Source organism: Dama dama, chromosome 27, assembly GCF_033118175.1.
Source record: "Dama dama isolate Ldn47 chromosome 27, ASM3311817v1, whole genome shotgun sequence".
Taxonomy (NCBI): Eukaryota; Metazoa; Chordata; class Mammalia; order Artiodactyla; family Cervidae; genus Dama; species Dama dama.
In genome coordinates, this window is record NC_083707.1 from 2,470,408 (window position 1) to 2,482,439 (window position 12,032).

The window sequence follows — 12,032 nt, forward strand, 5'->3', positions numbered from 1 at the left end:
TCCTTCCTAGTTGTGACGGACAACTCGGGATTCTCCTCGCGGCTTGGCAGGGCAATTCGGACGCCTCTCCAGCTGAGGCGGGAGACACAGGGTCCCTTTCCACGTGCCACAGGGATCCTGGGACTCCTATCCATTTTCAAGAGGAGTCAGGCATCGTCTCCTTTGGAAGCATTGATCTCCGCGGACCTCTCGAGTTTTCAAAGGATGTGAGGCCTCCGGTAGCGATGAGGCGAGAACTAGGTCTTTCTCTGTGGTCTCCACAGGGGATTCAGATATCCCTTTGTCTTGGGAGATGCAAGACGAGCCTGCATTCAATTCACTGCAGGGATATCTGGCCTTAGTTCGAGTCAGGGCATCTCGGTGTCCATTCACTTGAGGCCACAAACTCAGGGTCCCTCTCACATACCTGTAGCTGAGAGAAGCCTCCTCTTGAGGTGCTTGTGGAAAGTTGGTATTCCTCTTGAGTCGAAGCCAGGGACTAAGCTCTCATCTCGAGTTGATTTGGGGTCCACGGAGAACTTTCGTGTTGCTCCAGTGACCTCAGGATCCCTCTAGACTTGAGACAGTGATCTTGGGTTTTCTCTGGAGTGCCATCAAGGAAATCAAGGCTCCTTTCACGTTTGATTTGGAAGACGGAATTGCTCTGCACGCAGTGCAGGGTAATCGGGCCTCATCTCGCGGCGAGGGGGAAATCTCATGGTTTTTCTCGAGTTGCGGTGGGAACCTGGGGTATATTCTCGAGTTACGACGGGGATGGCCCTTCAAAACTCGTGTTTGTTCAGCAACGTCAGGACTCCTGCCTAGACAGGCAGGCTAGGAAGTCAAGGCTCCTTTCTTGTTTGATGGGGAACACCACTGACTTGCTCTGCATGTAATGCAGGGGAATCGGGCCTCATCTCATAGCGAGGGGGAATTCTCATGGTTTTCTTGAGTTGTGATGGAAACCTGTGTTATGATCTTGAGTTACAGCAGGGTTGGCCCTTCTAAACTTCTGTTGTTTAAGCAAAATCAGGACTCCTGTCCAGTTGCGAGGCACACATCGAGATTCTCCTCGAGGGTTGGCAGGACAATATGTACGCCTCTCGAGGTCAGGGGGGGAGACCCAGAGTCCATTCCAGTTGCCACAGGAATTTTGGGATTCCTATCAATTTTCAAGAGATGGCAACCATCCTCTCCTTTTGAAACAATTAACTATGCGTGCCTCCAGAGATTTCAAAGGTTGTGAGGCCCCTTGTCGAGATGAGCTGGGGAACTAGGGCTTTCTCTAGGGTCTCCACAGGGGATTCAGACATCACTTAATCTTGTGTGATGAAAGACACACAGTGACTTCAAGTCACTGCAGGGAAATCCAACCTTATTTCGAGTCACGACATCTTGGTACCATTCCAATTGATGCAGCAAACTCAGGGTCCCTCTCACATACCTATAGCTGAGAGAAGCCTCCTCTTGAGGGGCTTGTGGAAAGTTGGCATTCCTCTTGAGTTGAAGCCAGGGAATCAGCTCTCATCTCAAGATGATTTGTGATACACGGAGTTTTTCTCGAGTTGCTGTGCTGAACTTGGTGTTCCTCTAGACTTGAGACGGTATTCTCGGGTAAACTCTGGAGTTGCCTAAAGGAAGTCCAGCGACTTGTCGTGTTTGGTCAGGAATGAGTGATGGCTCTGGAGACAATGCAGGGGAATCAGGCCTCATTTCCAGTTGATTTAAAGTACACGGTGCGCTTTCATTTTGCTGCGGGGTCCTCAGGGTCCCTCTAGACTTGTGACAGTGTTCCTGGGGACTCTCTGGTGTTCCATCAAGGAAGTCAAGGTTCCTTTCCTGTTTGATGGGGAACACGGACTTACTCTGCATGCATTACAGGAGAATTGGGCCTCATCTCTCAGAGAGTGGAATGTCTCATTGTTTTTCTGGAGTTGCGGCAGGAACCTGGGTATGTTCTCGAGTTTCGGAGGGGATGGCCTTCAAAACTCAAGTTTGTTCAGCGATGTGGAGACTCCTGTCTAGTTGCGAGGGACACATTGGGATTCTCTTTGAGCCTTGGCAGGAAAACAGGGATCCCTCTCGAGGTGAGGGGGGAGACCCAGGGTCCATTCCAGTTGCCACATGAATTTTGGGATTCCTATCCATTTTCAAGAGATGGCAGCCTCCCTCTGCTTTTGAATCATTTAACTCTGCTTGCCTCCGGAGGTTTCAAAAGGTTGTGAGGCCCCTTGTTGAGATAAGCCTGGAAACTAGGGCTTTCTCTAGGGTCTCCACAGGGGATTCAGACATCACTTCATCTTGTGTGATGAAAGACAAGCCTGCATTCAACACACTGCAGGGAAATTAGACCTTATTTCGAGTCACGGCATCTCGGTGATGATTCCACTTGACGCAGCAAACTCAGGGTCCCTCTCACATACCTATAGCTGAGAGAAGCCTCCTCTTGAGGTGCTTGTGGAAAGTTGGCTTTCCTCTTGAGTTGAAGCCAGGGAATCAGCTCTCATCTCGAGATGATTTGGGGTACACGGAGCTTTACTCGAGTTGCTGTGGTGAACTTGGTGTTCTTCTAGACTTGAGACGGTATTCTCAGGTAATCTCTGGAGTTGCCTAAAGGAAGTCAAGCCACTTTTCGTGTTTGATGGGGAACACGGACTTGCTCTGCATACAGTGCGGTGGAATTGGACCTCATCTCGAGTAGATTTCAAGTACACGGTGCATTTTCATGTTGCTGCGGGGACCTCCAGGTCCCTCTAGACTTGTGACTGTGTTCCTGGGGACTCTCTGGAGTTCCATCAAGGAAGTCAAGGCTCCTTTCGTGTTTGATGGGGAACACGGACTTGCTCTGAACACAGTGCAGGGGAATCGGGCCTCATCTCAAGTAGATTTCAAGTACACGGTGCACTTTCATGTTGCTGCGGGGACCTCCGGGTCCCTCTAGACTTGTGACAGTGTTCCTGGGGACTCTCTGGAGTTCCATCAAGGAAGTCAAGGTTCCTATCCTGTTTGATGGGGAACACTGACTCACCCTGCATGCATTGCTGGGGAATTGGGCCTCATCTTGCGGCAAGGGGAAAGTCTCATTGTTTCTCTGGAGTTGCAGCAGGAACCTGGGTATGTTCTTGTGTTACGGCAGGGATAGCCCTTCAAAACTCGTGTTTGTTCAGCGACGTCAGGACTCCTGTCTAGCTGTGAGGGACACCTTGGGATTCTCCTCGAGGCTTGGCAGGACAATAGGGACGCCTCTCGAGGTGAGGCTGGAGACCAAGTTTCCCGTTGCAGTTGCCAGAGCGATACTGTGACTCCTGTCAGTTTTCAAGAGGTTTCAGGCTTCGTCTCCTTTTGAAGCATTGAACTCCGCATGCCTCTCATGTTGTCAAAGGGATGTTAGGCCTCCTGTCAAGATGAGGCAGGGAACTAGGGCTTTCTCTAGGGGCTTCACAGGGGATTCAGACATCCCTTCATCTTGTGAGATGAAAGATGATCCGGCATTCAAGTCCCTGCAGAGAATTCCAGCCTTATTTCGAGTCAGGGCATCTCGATGTCCATTCCACTTGAGGCAGCAAACTCATGGTCCCTCTCACATAACTAGAGCTGAGAAAAGCCTCCGCTTGAGCTGCTTGTGGAAAGTTGGCATTCCTCTTGATTCGAATCCAGGGAATCAGCTCTCATCTCGAAATGATTTCGGGTACACGGAGCTTTTCTCGAGTTGCTGTGCTGAACTTGGTGTTGCTCTAGACTTTGAACGGTGTTCTCAGGGGATCTCTGGAGTTGCCTAAAAGAAGTCAAGCCACTTGTCCTGTTTGATGAGGAACGCAGGATTGCTCTGGAGCCAATGCAGGGGAATCGGTCCTCATGTCAAGTTGATTTGCTCTACACGGGGCTCTTTCATGTTGTGCGTTGACCTCAGGGTCCCTCTAGACTTGTGAGAGTATTCTTGAGGCCTATATGGAGTTTCATCTAGTAAGTCAAGGCTCCTTTCAAGTTTGATGGGGAACACTGACTTGCTCTGAATGCAATGCAGGGGAATCAGGCCTCATTACGCAGCAAGGGTGAATTCTCATGGTTTTCTCGAGTTGTGGCGGGAACCTGGGTTATGTTCTCGAGTTATGGCAGGGATGGCCCTTCAAAACTCGTGTAGTTTCAGCAACATCAGGACTCCTGTCTAGTTGTGAGGGACACATCGGTATTCTCCTCGAGGGTTGGCAGGACTATAGGTACGCCTCTCGAGGTGAGGGGGTAGACCCAGGGTCCATTCCCGTTGCCTCAGGAATTTTGGGATTCCTATCAATTTTCAAGAGATGGCAACCATTCTCTCTTTTTGAAGCATTTAACCCCGCATTCCTCTGGAGGTTTCAAAAGGTTGTGAGGCCCCTTTTCGAAATAAGCAGGGGAACTAGGGCTTTCTCTAGGGTCTCCACAGGGGATTCAGACATCACTTCATCTTGTGTGATGAAAGACGAGCTAGCGTTCAAGTCACTGCAGGGAAATCAGACCTTATTTCAAGTCACGGCATCTTGGTGACCATTCCAATTGACGCAGCAACCTCAGGGTCCCTCTCACATACCTATAGCTGAGAGAAGCCTCCTCTTGAGGGGCTTGTGGAAAGTTGGCATTCCTCTTGAGTCAAAGCCACGGAATCAGCTCTCATCTTGAGACGATTTGGGGTACACGCAGCTTTTCTCAAGTTGCTGTGCTGAACTTGGTGTTCCTCTAGACTTTGAACGGTGTTCTCAGGGAATCTCTGGAGTTGCCTAAAGGAAGTCAAGCCACTTGTCGTGTTTGATGGGGTACACAGGATGCCTCTGGAGACAATGCAGGGGAATCGGGCCTCATCTCGAGTTGACTTGGAGTACACGGAGTGCCTTCGTGTTGCTGCGGGGACCTCAAGGTCCCTCTATAATTGTGAGTGTGTTCTTGGGGAATCTCTGGAGTTCCGTCAAGGAAGTCAAGGCTCCTTACATGTTTGATGGAGAACATGGACTTGCTCTTCAATCAATGCAGGGGAATCTGGTCTCATCTCTCATCAAGCAGGAAGTCTCATGGTTTTTCTTGAATTACGGAGGGAACCTGGGTTATATTCTCGAGTTATGACGGGGATGGACCCTTAATACTCCTGTTTGGTCAGAGAAGTCAGGACCCCTGTCTAGTTGTGAGGGTCACCTCGGGATTCTCCTCGAGGGTTAGCTGGGTAATAGGGACGCCTCTCGAGGTGAGGTGGGAGACCCAGTGTCCTTTCAAGTTACCACAGGGATACTGGGATTCCTGTCAATTTTCAAGACGAGTCAGTCATCGTCTACTTTTGAAGCATTGAACTCCACATTCCACTTGTGTTGTCAAAGGGATGTGAGGCCTCCTGTCGAGATGCAGCGGGGAACTAGTGCATTCTCTAGGGTCTCCACAGGGGATTCAGACATCCCTTCATCTTGGGAGATGAAAGAAAAGCCTGCATTCAAGTCACTGCAGGGAAATCCGGCCTTATTTCGAGTCAGGGCATCTCGGTGTCCATTCCACTTGAGGCAGCATACTCAGGGTCCCTCTCACATACATATAGCTGAGAGAAGCCTCCTCGTGAGGTGCTTGTGGAACTTTGGCATTCCTCTTGATTCAAAGCCAGGGAATCAGCTCTCATCTCGAAATGATTTGGAGTACACGGAGCTTTTCTCGAGTTGCTGTGCTGAACATGCTGTTCCTCTAGACTTGTTACGGTATTCTCGTGCAATCTCTGGAGTTGCCTAAAAGAAGTAAAGCCACTTGTCCTGTTTGATGAGGATGCAGGATTGCTCTGGAGCAAATGCAGGGGAATCAGGCCTCCTCTTGGGTTGTTTTGTGGTACACGGGTCTCTTTTGTGTAGCTGGGTTGAACTCAGGGTCCCTCTAGACTTGTAACAGAGTTCTTGGGCACTATGTGGAGTTTCATCTAGGAAGTCAAAGCTCCTTTCATGTTTGATGGGGAACACGGACTTGCTCTGCATGAAATGCAGGGCAATCGGGCCTCATCTCATGGCGAGGTGAAATTCTCATGGTTTTCTCGAGTTGTGGCGGGAACCTGGGGTATGTTCTCACGTTACGGTGGGGATGGCCCTTCAAAACGCGTGTTGGTTCAGCGATGTCAGGCCTCCTGTCTAGTTGCGAGGGACACATTGGGATTCTCCTCGAGGTTTGGCAGGGCAATAGGGACGCCTCTCGTGCTGAGGTGGGAGACCAGGGTCCTTTCCAGTTACCACAGGACTTTTGCGATTTCTATCAATTTTCAAGAGGAGGCAGCCATCCTCTCCGTTTGAAGCATTTAACTCCGTGTGCCTCTCAAGGTTTCAAAAGGATGTGAGGCCTCCTGTGGAGATGAGCCGGGGAACTAGGGCTTTCTCTAGGGTCTCCACAGGGGATTCAGACATCCCTTCATCTTGCGTGATGAAACACGAGCCTGCATTCAAGTCACTGTAGGGAATTCCGGCCTTTTTTCGAGTCACGGCATCTCGGTGACCATTCCACTTGATGCAGCAAACTCAGCGTCCCTCTCACATACCTATAGCTGAGAGAAGCCTCCTCTTGAGGGGCTTGGGGAAAGTTGACATTCCTCTTGAGTTGAAGCCAGGGAATCAGCTCTCATCTCAAGATGATTTGGGATACATGGAGCTTTTCTCCAGTTGCTCTGCTGAACTTTGTGTTCCTCTAGAGCTGAGATGGTACTCTCAGGTAATCTCTGGAGTTGCCTAAAGGACGTCAAGCCACTTGTCGTGTTTGATGGGGAATGCGTGATTGCTCTGGAGACAATGCAGGGGAATCGGGCCTCATCTTGAGTTGATTTCAAGTAGAAGGTGCACTTTCATGTTGCTGCGGGGACCTCAGGGTCCCTCTAGACTTGCGACAGTGTTCCTGGGGACCCTCTGGAGTTCTATCATGTAAGTCAAGGCTCCTTTCGTGTTTGATGGGGAAAACGGACTTGCTCTGCACGAAGTTCAGGAGAATTGGGCCTCATCTAGAGTTGATTTTTAGTACACAGAACACTTTCAAGTTGCTGCGGGGACCTCAGGGTCCCTCCTAACTTGTGACAGTGTTCTTGGGGTCTCTCTGTATTTCCATCAAGGAAGTCAAGGCTCCTTTCATGTTTGATGGGGAACACGGACTTACTCTGCATGAATTGGAGGGTAATTGGGCCTCATCTCTCGGGGAGGGGAAGTCTCAATGTTTTTTTGGAGTTGCGGTAAGAACCTGGGTTATATTCTTGAGTGACGATGGGGATGGCCCCTCAAAACTCGTGTTTGTGCAGCGACGTCAGGACTCCTGTCTAGTTGCGAGGGAAACTCGGTATTCTCTTCGAGCCTTGGGAGCGAAATAGGGATGCCTCTCGAGAAGAGGAGGGAGACCCAGTGTCCTTTCAAGTTGCTACAGGTACACTGGGATTTCTGTCAATTTTCAAGAGGAGTCAGTTATCGTCTACTTTTGAAGCATTGAACTCTGTGTTCCTCTCGACTTGTCAAACGGATGTGAGGCTTTCTGTCGAGATGAGGCGGGGAACTAGGGCTTTCTCTAAGGTCTTCACAGGGGTTCAGACATCCCTTCATCTTGTGAGGTGACAGACGAGCCAGCATTCAAGTCACTGCAGGGAAATCTGGCCTTATTTCGAGTCAGGGCATCTCGGTGTCCATTCCACTTGAAGCAGCAAACTCAGGGTCCCTCTCATGTACTTATAGCTGAGAGAAGCCTCTTCTTTAGGTGTTGTTTAAAGCTGGCATTCCTCTTGAGTCAAAGCCAGGGAATCAGCTCTCATCTCGAGATGATTTCAGGTACACAGAGCTGTTTTTTCTAGTTTCTTACTGAACGTGGTGTTCCTCTATACTTAGGACGGTGTTCTCGGGGAATCTCTGAAGTTGCCTAAAGGTAGTCAAACCACTTCTCATGTTTGATGGGAAATGCCGGATGTCTCTAGAGCCAATGTCGGTGAATCTGGCCTCGTCTCGAGTTGATCTGGGATGCATCGAGCTCTTTCGTGTTGCTGTGGTGACTTCAGGGTCTCTCTAGACTTGTATCAGTGTTCTTGGGGGATCTCTGGAGTTCCATCAAGGAAGTCAAGGCTCCTTTCATGTTTGATGGGGAACACGGACTTGCTCTGCTCACAATTCAGGGGAGACTGGTCTCATCTCTCATTGAGCGGGAAGTCTCATGGTTTTTCTTGAATTGCGGAGGGAACCTGGGGTATACTCTCAAGTTATGATGGGGACGGCCCCTCAAAACTTCTGTTTGTTCAGCAACGTCAGTACGCATGTCTAGTTGCGAGGGTCACCTCGGGATTCTCCTCGAGGCTTGGCTGGGCAATCGGGACGCCTCTCGAGGTGAGCAGTGTGACCCACTGTCACTTTCAAGTTGCTACAGGGATACTGGGATTCCTGTCAGTTTTCAAGAATCGTCAGTCATCGTCTACTTCTGAAGCATTGAATTCCGTGTTTCTGTCGAGTTGTCAAAGTGATGTGAGGCCTCCAGTCGAGATGAGGCGGGGAACTAGGGCTTTCTCTAGGGTCTCCACAGGGGATTCAGACCTCCCTACATCTTGTGAAATGAAAGACAAGCCTGCATTCATGTCAGTGCATGGAAATCCGGCCTTATTTCAAGTCACGGCTTCTCGGTGACCATTCCACTTGACACAGCAAACTCAGGGTCCCTCTCACATACATATCGCTGAGAGAAGCCTTCTCTTCAGGGGCTTGTTGAAAGTTGGCATTGCTCTTGAGTCGAATCCAGGGAATCAGCTCTCATCTCGAGATGATTTGGGGCACACGGAGCTTTTCTCGCGTTGCTGTGTTGAACTTGGTGTTCCTTTAGACTTGAGACGGTATTCTCGGTGAAACTCTCTAGTTACCTAAATGAAGTAAGCCCCTTTTCGTGTATGATGGGTTACGCGGGATGGCTCTGGAGACAATGCAGGGGAATCAGGCCTCATCTCGAGTTCATTTGGAGTACACAGAGCCCTTTCAGTTTGCTGCAGGAACATCAGCATCCTTCCAGACTTGTGACAGTGTTCTTGGGGTCTCTCTGGAGTTCCATCAATGAAGTCAAGGCTCCTTTCATGTTTGATGGGGAAAACAGAATTACCCTGCATGCATTGCAGGGGAATCTGGCCTCATCTCGCAGCAAGGGGAAAGTCTCAATATTTTTCTGGAGTTGCGGCGGGAACCTGGGTTATGTTCTCGAGTTACGGCGGGTATGGACCTTCAAGACTCATGTTTGTTCACCAATGTCAGGACTCCTGTCTAGTTGCGAGGGAAACCTTGGGATTCTCCTCGAGGATTGGCAGGACAATAGGGATGCCTCTCGAGGTGAGGCGAGAGACCAAGTTTCCGTTTGCAGTTGTCAGAGGGATACTGTGACTCCTGTCAGTTTTCAAGAGGAGTCAGGCTGCGTCTACTTTTGAAGCATTTAACTCCGCATGCCTCTCATGTTGTCAAAGGGATGTGAGGCCTCCTGTCGTGATGAGTCGGGGAACTAGGGCTTTCTCTAAGGACTTCACAGGGGATTCAGACATCCCTTCATCTTGTGTGATAAAAGACGAGCTTGCATTCAAGTCACTGCAGGGAATTCCAGCTTTATTTCGAGTCAGGGCATCTCAGTGTCCATTCTGCTTGAGGCAGAAAACTCAGGGTCCCTCTCACATACCTACATCTGAGAAAAGCCTCCGCTTGAGATGCTTGTGGAAAGTTGGCATTCCTCTTGTTTTGACGCCAGGGAATCAGCTCTCTTCTCGAAATGATTTGGGGTACACGGAGCTTTCCACGAGTTGCTGTGCTGAACTTGGTGTTCCTCTAGACTTGGGACGGTGTTCTCAGGGAATCTCTGGAGTTACCTAAAAGAAGTTAAGCCACATGTCCTGTTTGATGAGGAATGCAGGATTGCTCTGGAGTCAATGCAGGGGAATTGGGCCTCATCTCGAGTTGATTTGCTGTACTTGGGGCTCTTTCGTGTTACTGCGTTGACCTCAGGGTCCCTCTAGACTTGTGACAGAGTTCTTGGGGACTATGTGGAGTTTCATCTAGTAAGTCAAGGCTCCTTTTGTGTTTGATGGGGAACACGGACTTGCTCTGCACGCAATGCAGGGAAATTGACCTCGTTTCACAGCAAGGGCGAATTTTCATGGTTTTCTCGATTTGTGGCAAGAACCTAGGGTATCTTCTCTAGTTACGGCAGGCATGGCCCTTCAAAACTCGTGTTGGTTCAGCGACAACAGGACTCCTGCCTAGTTGCGAGGGACACATTGGGATTCTCCTCGAGGCTTGGCAGTACAATAGGGACGTCTCTCGAGGTGATGGGGGAGTCCCGGTTCCTTTACAGTTGCCACAGGAATTTTGGGATTCCTATCAAGTTTCAAGAGGAGGCAGATATCCTCTCCTTTTGAAGCATTTAACTCTGCATGCCTCTCGAGGTCTCTAAAGGATGTGAGGCCTCCTGTCGAGACGAGCTGGGGAACTAGGGCTTTCTCTAGGGTCTCCACAGGGGATTCAGACATCCAACATTCTGTGTGATGAACGACGAGCCTGCATTCAAGTCACTGCAGGGAAATCCGGCCTTATTTCGAGTCACGCCATTTTGGTGACCATTCCACTTGATGCAGCAAACTCAGAGTCCCTCTCACATACCTATTGCTGAGAGAAGACTCCTCTTGAGGGGCTTGAGGAAAGTTGGCATTCCTCTTCAGTCGACACCAGGGAATCAGCTCGCATCTCAAGATGATTTGGGATACATGGAGCTTTACTCCAGTTGCTGTGCTGAACTTGGTGTTCCTCTAGACTTGAGACGGTATTCTCGGGTAATCTCTGGAGTTGCCTAAAGGAAGGCAAGCCACTTGTCATGTTTGATGGGGAACACGTGATTTCTCTGGAGACAATGCAGGGGAATCAGGCCTCATCTCGAGTTGATTTCAAGTACACGGTTCACTTTAATGTTGCTCTGGGGACCTCAGGGTCACTCTAGACTCGTCATATTGTTCCTGGGGACTCTATGGAGTTCCATCAAGGAAGTCAAGGCTCATTTCATGTCTTATGGGGCACACGGACTTGCTCTGCACACAGTGCAGGGGAATCGGGCTCAACTCGAGTTGATGTGGAGTACACGGAGCCCTTTCATGTTGCTGCGGGGACCTCAGGGTTCCTCTAGACTTGTGACAGTGTTCCTTGGGTCTCGCAGGAGTTCCATCAATGAAGTCAAGGCTCCTTTAGTGTTTCACCTGGACACGGACTTGCTCTGCATGCAATGCAATGAAATCGGGCCTCATCTCACTGCTAGGTGTACGTTTCATGGTTTGTCTCTCGTTGCGGTGCGTACCTGTTGTATGATCTCGAGTTACGGCGGAGATGGCCCTTCAAAACTCATATTTTTTCAGTGATGTGTGGACTCCTGTTTAGTTGTGATGGATACCTCGGCAATCTCCTCGAGGCTTGGCAGAGCAATAGGGATGCCTCTCAAGGTGAGGCAGGAGACCCAGTGTCCCTTTCCAGTTTCCACAGGGATATTGGGATTTCTATCAATTTTCAAGAGGAGTCAGTCATCGTTAACTTTAGAGGCATTGAACTACGCATGCCTCTCATGTTGTCAAAGGCATGTAGGGTCTCCTGTCGAGATAAGGCGGGGATGTATGGCTTTCATTGTGGTCTCCACAGGGGTTTCAGCCAGTCCTTCTTCTTGTGAGATTAAAGATGAGCCTGCATTCAAGTCACTGCAGGAAATCTGGCCTTATTTCGAGTCAGGGCATCTCAGTGTCCATTCCACTTGAGACAGCAAACTGAGGGTCCCTCTCAAATACCTATAGCTGAGAAAGCCTCCTCTTAGGTGCTTGTGGAAATTTGGCATTCAGGTTGAGTTGATATCTGGGAATCAGCTCTCATCTCGAAATGAATTGGGGTACACGGAGCTTTTCTCGAGTTGCTGTGCTGAACTTGGTGTTCCTCTAGACTGGAGACGGTATTCTCGAGTAAACTCTGGTGTTGCCTAAAGGAAGAAAAGCCACTTGTCGTGTTTGATGGGGAATGTGGGATGGCTCTGTAGACCATGCAGGGGAATCGGGC